The sequence below is a fragment of the Quercus suber genome, unplaced genomic scaffold (genome assembly GCF_002906115.3).
Source record: "Quercus suber isolate HL8 unplaced genomic scaffold, Cork oak 2.0 scaffold_138, whole genome shotgun sequence".
Classification (NCBI taxonomy): domain Eukaryota; kingdom Viridiplantae; phylum Streptophyta; class Magnoliopsida; order Fagales; family Fagaceae; genus Quercus; species Quercus suber.
This window is the reverse complement of record NW_027069600.1, coordinates 1,240,596-1,249,245: the sequence shown is the minus strand read 5'-3', so window position 1 is coordinate 1,249,245 and position 8,650 is coordinate 1,240,596.

Here is an 8,650-nt window from a genome sequence, read left to right as displayed (position 1 = left end):
TCAACATTGGGAAGGCAACAATGCCGTTCTGTTTTCCGTAGATTAGGTACTGTTTTCTTTTTTTTCTTCTTCTTCTTAACCTTGCCTTTCGGCTTAGGTTGAGAAGTAGAAGTTTCACCAACATTGGCTTCAACATTGGAAGTGGCAAGAATGCCTTCGTGCTACTAAAATTCATTCATTAATTCAGACAAAGTATAAATCTTTTTGTTCATATTATAGTTAAGTTTGAATTCCTTGAATGATTCTGGTAGTGACTGGAGTATCATATCCACTTGGGATTCTCTATCAATATCGGCACCTAAAACTTCCAATGTATTCAGATTAGAGATCATTGTTAGACAATGCTCCCTCACTGAAGTACCTTCAGCCATTCTGGTATTATAAATTTGCCTCATGGTCTCTTGCCTTGTGGAATGGCCTTGCTCACCAAACATCTCCTTCAGACTTAGCATAATGTCTGAAGCATTTGATGCTGTAGAACATTTGAGATAGATGCTAGGATGTAGCACTTGGCCATCTCATTAGATTTCTGCCAATGATCATATCGTTGTTTTTCCTCAGAAGGAGCATCTAATGAAGGAAAGCTAGGACATGGTTTAGTAAGAACATACTTATGCTCTTCAGTAGTAAAACAATGTCCAAATTTCTTTTCCAGTCAACATAGTTGGATCCAGTCAGTTTGTTTTGATTAAGAATAGTTACAAGTGGGCTAAATGATGCCATGTTCTAAATCTAAAAACAATAAACATGAATATAATCAATAAATTGGATATTATCTATTTAGCATATAAACATATAGTATGGAACCTTAATAAAACCATAATATAATATATGCAACGGCAACCCAATCCCTCAATTAATATTCCTCGGAAACGAGGTCATGCCAATCACTATGATTAGGCGAAAAACATTCTCATTATTAATGCTATCATGGTAACTCTTACCAAATAAAAATAATTTGTCGTTTTCCCTTCAGCCTCTAAGTAATAATGACATAGCTCCGAAGGGAGGTTAACATTACACTTAGTCTAGTGTATACCATTACCTAGAATCAATGTGAATCACTAAGTAACTCCACGAAAGCGTGGTCGTTCTCAATGATAAAACACATTTCATCTATCTTTAAGAAGTTTAACTTGTAGTCCCATGAATCAAACACCCTCCGAAGGGAGCAAGGCATATACGCTAAGGCGAGGTGCTTAATCACACTACTTTAAACCGATAATGGAGGCCATGAGATGCAACCCTTGTATCTCTCTCCACTAGATGTTTTAAAGAAAAGGTTTTTTTAATTATAAAATAGGCATAATCTAATTACACATAGTCTTAGTACTTTTACATGTGAAAACACTTAGAAAATTTTCTAATTTATTTCTTTCGATCGATCGAATGTGCCCCTCGATTGATCGAAAAAATTAAAAAATTCAAACTTGACCTTCTGACTTGTTCGATTGATACTCGATTGACTTTCGATCGATCGAAAAAACAGATTCGATCGATCGACCAGCAATCGAAAATCAATCTATTTAAAAAGTCTGATCACTGTCTCACTCGATCAATCGAAAATGATTTTCGATCGATCGAAAATCGCGAAACTCAAATTTCTAGAAATTTTCTAAGGCAGTTTTCTACGGGTGTTCTTGAATAAACAACTTTCATTCGAACATTATGGATAGAGAATGATGTCAAAACTGAAATTCATTGATGCTGAAGTCTTAAAGATCAATTTAACATACTTAAATTCAAATTTAAACAACATCATAACATCAATTTCAGTTTTCATCAAATCATAGTTTCAATAACATGCAGAAAATTAAAACATAATCTTCTAACAATATGAAACTATCATCTCCAATTCTAAAACTCACAAAACATGTTAAACAATACGAAAATGAAGACCGCTCTGATACCATTTGATGGAAATTAGAGATGAATGCAGCGGAAAAATAAGTTTAAAACGGATCTACATAATTCAATATTGATAACATGCACAAAGTAAATTTCAAAATTAGAGAACAAGTGAGCGTACCTTGAAGCGGTGAATTTTAAAAACTGAAGATTGAAGCACTTAGGAATACTTTTGATCTTCACTCCAATTCCACTAACGCCCAAGAAGTGTGGTCTCTCAATTGGTTACAAAAGGATGATTGGAGAGTGACATACACTCACTTCCACCATTACAATGTTGTTTTTTCACACACAGAAAATTCTGTACGTTTTTGCCTTTTGTATCTAACCAATTATCTAATTCGGCTGGCTACTTGGGCCTTTTCAATTGGGCTTAAGTCTGTAGCTTGGAGTGGGACCAAAAGGGACCAATAAGACACTAGCTCCAATGGGCCTTGGGCTTTTCTGTCAACTCTTGACAAGTCCAAAGTTACCATTAACTATATTTAATACCACTATATAAATATAGTTGCACTCTAGGCCTTAACTATAATTATATCCCATGACTTTATTATACATGTAACCCCTTCATAAAATATTCGTAGTAATACAAAGTCATTAATGTAGACTACCACTTTGTAAATTACTACATCTTAATTCTTGAGTACCCGGTTTAATCCTTTAATGTTATTCATTATATATTTATGAAATTCAATTCCATAAATATATACTTTAGTCTTACTAAAGTGGTTAGGCCTAACTCTCTGAATAACAAACTCATTAAATTTATCTCAAGGGAATACTTTATATCTCCGTTAAGAGACTATGAATTCCATCTTGAGAATACATGTTCCATCAACACTAAATGTGGCTGCCCAACATACTGAGGTTTTGACCATAATTATAGATCTCACTCCTGATATATCAAAGCAACCTACACCTTATGATCAGGTCCATTATTCTCTCAGGATTAAGAGTTTATGTAAATACAAGTCGTGAGATTTATTATTCATATGATAGTCATTAGGAAAATAATAAATCTCACAACGGTCCAGTTCAATATGTCTTAACTCTTAAAACATATTAACATATCAACCAGAAGTCTCCACTTCCATGATCAAGACAAATCATCGTGATTGATATGTTATAGTCTTCGCAGATGAAATGCCCAATTTCATCACCGACTACGAACTATAATTCTGAGTTTACAAAGAACTTGTGATTTATATCTTCTGTGACTTTTCACATAAATCACACACTACGCATCTCATGGACCAAATGATAATGTCCTAATATTCATGTTACTATTATTTCAGATAATAATAAAACAAATTCATTAAACACAATATTAAGTCATACATAATGTCATACACAATGTCAAACTTAATATCATACATAGTATCATACAATAGGATTTAAGGGCACTAATCCTAACATGAGCATGTGAATGAATGGCATTAAAACTAAGAAAAGCCTAATCTAAACATTTGATAACAAAAAAACATATTAAAAGGTGGATAAGCAATTATGGGGCTTAAAACATGTGAAAAAGAAGCTACACAGAACAAACATGTGGAAGCAAAAATAAAACAAACAATAATTTCGAGTTTTTGGGTAATGACATCACGCATGCTAGAATAGGTCTGCATACACTTGAATTCAGCCTGCGTGCGCAGGCTAGATCATGCATACACAAATCCTTACCTAGAAAAACTAAAAATATAGAAATAGAGTAGAACTTTAAAATAATAAACTAATAACCTACGTACCAAAAAAAGGGGAAAAGAACTAAAGGGCTAAAGTAAGCAAGCATGTATGAAAATAAACCAAACCAAAAATGAGATTAAAACAAGAGAAGAAAGATAGAAAATAAAAAGAAAAGTTAGAAAGAATACCTTAAAGAAAAAGCTCCTATGTTTGATTTTTGACCGTTCCCCTCAGTCAAATCTATCACAATTCAATAAAATAGCGATTAGCAATTTTAAACTCAAAGGATTGGGGCTAGAAAAGGTCTCAATCATATAAAAAATGACTTGAGGGTGTTTTGTGAAAAAATTCCTTTTGATTTACTATTTTCTAGTAAATCTTAAGTTTCTCCCGTGACATTTTTGTGTGTTTTGAAAATGTATCATATAAGGCTTTTTATTGTTGAAAAAATAGGGTTTGGAATGGCTCCCAAACGATGTGGGATTCATTCCAAACCTTAGCCATTATTATAGAAAACTTGTTTTTCTTATGCTTCTGAAACCCTAGCTGCGTACGCAAGAATGTGCCTATGTATGCATGCTTTAGCTCGTGTACACAGGTCGTGACTCACGTATGCAGGCCGAGAGCCACTTTGGTCATTTAATTTTCTAAAAATAAATTTTTGCTCATTTAAAAGGTTATATTTTATACTTTAACACTCCTCAAGTCAATTTAATATTTGATTGGGCTCTAAACTGGCCTTAGGCCTTAGAGTCTGAGCATCATTGGGGAACGGAGGCCTGAGTTGTAAAGGATACATAATGTGGTGTTTACAATAACGTCCTCTCGAGGAAGGACCTTTTGATCTTACTACCAAAGATATGAGTTTGGAGTTAAGGTATGGTCTTGGGAAAGTATTAGGCACCCAAAACCATCCAACCCTAAGGTTGGCTTTCCTTTATTGTGTCTTATGTCTTAACCTTATTAACGGCACACTCAAAACTTGTATCTAACACACACACACACACACACACACACACACTAACATACATCTAACAATCAACATGAAATCAAACATCCCTAACCATACATCTATCATGCTTATCAAACAAAGCCTACCGTACATCTAAACATGGCATGACATATCATCATCAAACAAGGCATCAACATATGGATCATTAAATCAAGATGGAAACAAGATGAAACATGTTATCAACCAAAACATCAAGAGCACAATCATACCATCAAGCCTAAAAAAGATCATATCACAATGCATGTACATTACAAATGCATGACTTACCTTTACTTACCTTGTAGCAACTCAACACCTATGGCATTATGCATGAGCATATGAGTGCATATTCATGGCATTAAAACAACAAAACATAAGATAAAATCTAATTCTAATATGTGATAGCAAACAAACAAATAAACATGTGAAACGAAGACTTTGAAAGCATAAAAGCATGGAAAAAGAAGCTAAACAAAACAAACATGTGAAGGCAGAATCAAAACAGTTACAAATAAATAAAATTAGGGTTTCTAGGCAAGTTCATGTGCACACATGAACAAGCTTGCGTGCGCAAGTTTCTGCCCAGAAAACCCTAAAAACACGAAAACAGGTCAGAGCTTCAAAATGAGAATTCTAACAACCTAACATGCTTTTAAAACATACAATTACATAAACCTAAGCCAGATAAACATGTTAAAGCATATTATAACAAGAAAACGAGATAAACAGAAGAATTAAAGTGCAGAAAATGAAAGAAAAGAGAAAGAAGGGTTTAAAACTAATATCTCAAAGAAAAGCTCTTCAAGCTTGATTTTTGAATGTTCCCTTCAGTCAAATCTATTCACAATTCAATAAATCAGTGATTAGTAATCTTAAACTCAAAGATCAAGGCCAAAAAAGGCCTTAGGCAAAAGAAAATTGACTTGAGGATATTTTGTGAACTACCTCTTTGATTCGCTATTTCTAGTGAATCTTAGTGTTTTCTTGTGGAATTTTTATATGTTTTGAAAATATACCATGTAAGGCTACTTATTGTGTGAAAAAGAGGTTTGGAACGACTCATAGATGATGTGAGATTCGTTTCAAACCTCAACATTAATGTAAAAACCTTGCATTGTATAGTTTCTGGAAAGTGCTATGCGTGCACAAAATCTGGCCTGCATACGCATGTAGAAAGCTATGTGCGCAGGCTGATTCTTGCATGCACATAACAAAGGTTCCCTTTGGCCTTATTTTTCAAAAATAGATTTACTTGCTCATTTAAAAGTTATATTTTTTATTTTAACATCTCTCAAGTTAATTTAACATCTGATTGGATCCTAAACCAGCCTTAAGTCTTAGAATTCAGCATCATTGGGGAACGAGAGCCTGAGTCGTAAGGGGTACAAAATGCAATGTCTACAGTGACCACATGCAGTTCCAAATCCACGGACTCTTCTATATAAATTTTTGCACACAAACACTCTAGTTTGTGACTTTGAGATCTTACTCAAAGGTTTAAATCATCAGCAGTAGTTGATCTTGCATGTAGCAACTTACCTCTACTAGTTCTTATGATTGGATCTTCTTTCTAATAGATGCTTGTTGAGTTAGAAAGTTACAGAACCTCACAAATCTCATAGGAGTAGCTCATAAGGCTTCACAAGACTTTTTAAACATGAATTTGGGTTTTCCTTTTATACCTAGCAGTGTTGGACTCAAACCCTAAATGTTTCATGGGCTTTCGGGCCTGATTTAAAATCTTTAGAATTCAAGTTTTGATTGGTCAAACTTTTCTCTCAATCATTCGAGCCTTGCAGTTTATGAATTCTTCTTTTTGTAGCTTGACTGTTCTTGAATCAACTTGATCAATGTCTAACACTATTCTAAGACATAAATATCTTATACTAGACATGTTTTTGTACTCGGTTTGCCAACACACATAAAATTAGAACCTAAAAATTTATTCCTAAATATTTAGAACCTAACAGATATTAAGGGGACAACATTTGTAAAAGGAAAAAAAAATGTAAAACTGACCTTCTAACTTTCACTCTTTTTCATTTCAGTTCTCTAACTTTCAGTTTTGTCAATTCAGTCCTCTAACTTTCAATTTTTGTCAATGTAGGATTTCGTTAAACTCCATAACTAGGCTGCTGTTAACTTTCATTTTTTTTTTTTGGGGAATTAAAAGAAAAAACATATGTAAAAAAAAAAAAAAAACATTTAAACTTAGGAATCACTTGGTTTTCAGAAGGGGAACACGTTTTTGAAAATTTTTTTAGCATCTTTATTACTTTTGTTGTTGGGGAGGTGGGTTCATCAAATTGTAGATCCCACCAGATTGTAGCAACAGAGAGATTGAAACCTTTTAGGATCATGTGGTGATGCAGTCTGATGCCATTCACTTGCAATATGGTGTGATCCTCGGTTTTGATTTCAGGTATGGGGAATGACGTCGTCGTTCCCCTTAAATGTTGTTGTTGTTGTTGTTGGGGGTTTTTTATTTTTATTTTTTTATTTTATTTTATTTTATTTTATTTTATTTTTTATTTTTTTAATTCCAAAATTATAATTAAAAAAAAAAAATGAAAGTTAATGGCAGCCCTAACTAGGGTTTAACGAAATCCTGCATTGATAAAAATTGAAAGTTAGAGGACTAAATTAACAAAATATAAAATTAGAGGACTGAAATGAAAAAGAGTGAAAGTTAGATGGTTAATTTTGCATTTTTGCCTTTGTAAAATATGAATGGTAGGCACGTGGAATGAAAACAAATAAAGCTCCCTATAAAAAGCAGGGGTTGTAAAAACAACTTTCTCCAATTTTAAAAAATTATAGAATTGTTGAGAAAAACATTTTGAGGAGTTATATAAAAGAAATGACATGAAGAAAAAAGAAAAAGAAAAAAAGGAAAGAGATTGTGCATAAAATACAAATATTCTCTCTTTCATTTTATGCAAAACTTAACACTATATGACCCATGTACAAAGGCATGTAGACACTTCTAGGCATAATCACTTAAGGCTATATAGTATAGTTCTCAATGAAATAAACATTAATGCATGCAAGGGGCTTTTATCTATTAAATAAACATTATCAAAATTTCAAGGATTTCAAATCAATCAAAGAGTATTGAGCTTGAATCCATTTTGTTTTTCACTTTTTCGCTTTAGACATATATATATATTCATAGAGGTTTCTTTGCATTTGCATATAACTTTTATTCACCTTATCTCTCCCAAAAAAAAAAAATCTTTTATTTTTCCACTATATCTCTCCAATGAGCATTTAAACATCCATGAGTGGCAGTTTTCACACTATTGAAATAAGCAGTCTTCTTTATGAATAACACATTATGTAGCTTTACACTAAATTAGAGGTAGCCCTTTCCACTATCTTTTCAACATGTGTCAAAAGTACACAATTTTTTTAATACTAATATCAATACTTGACTTAAAAGCTTAAGGTTCTTGTGGGCACAAGCACTCGTGATGAGTAGTGGCAGCTTTACATGCAAGCCAGGGTGGTCACAGGACTACCCTGACTAGCAAAAAAATGTATATATACACTTGCCAAAAAAATATTATATGTTAAACTAACTTATTGTGAGTACCCTAATAAAAATTTTGAACACGCTGACTTGAGAATTACAAAAATTTGAATTCAACAAAAATAAGAATAGTGCTACTACATTCATAACATTTTCACAATAATTTTACAACAAATCTAATATAATAAGCTGTTACTGATTCTAATTTGAGCCAAATACTAATATTATTTTTTAACCCACCAATAATAGCTTTTTGCATAAGATTTATTGTAAAAATGTTGTGGACGTAACATTACTCTGAAATTAATTTTGCCTTCAAACACAATTCTTAATCCTTTTTTTTTTAAGCTTAAATAACAATAAAAAATATTAGCTCAAACAACAACAAATATAAACCAAACAAAAACAAGACAAGACCAAACAAATGAAAAAATTATTCAACAAAAAGCCTATTATAAAACAAAAAGATAATTTCTTTAAAAAATGGTGCTAGTAAAAATATTGTGATAATTTAAATTTCTTAGTGACCACCC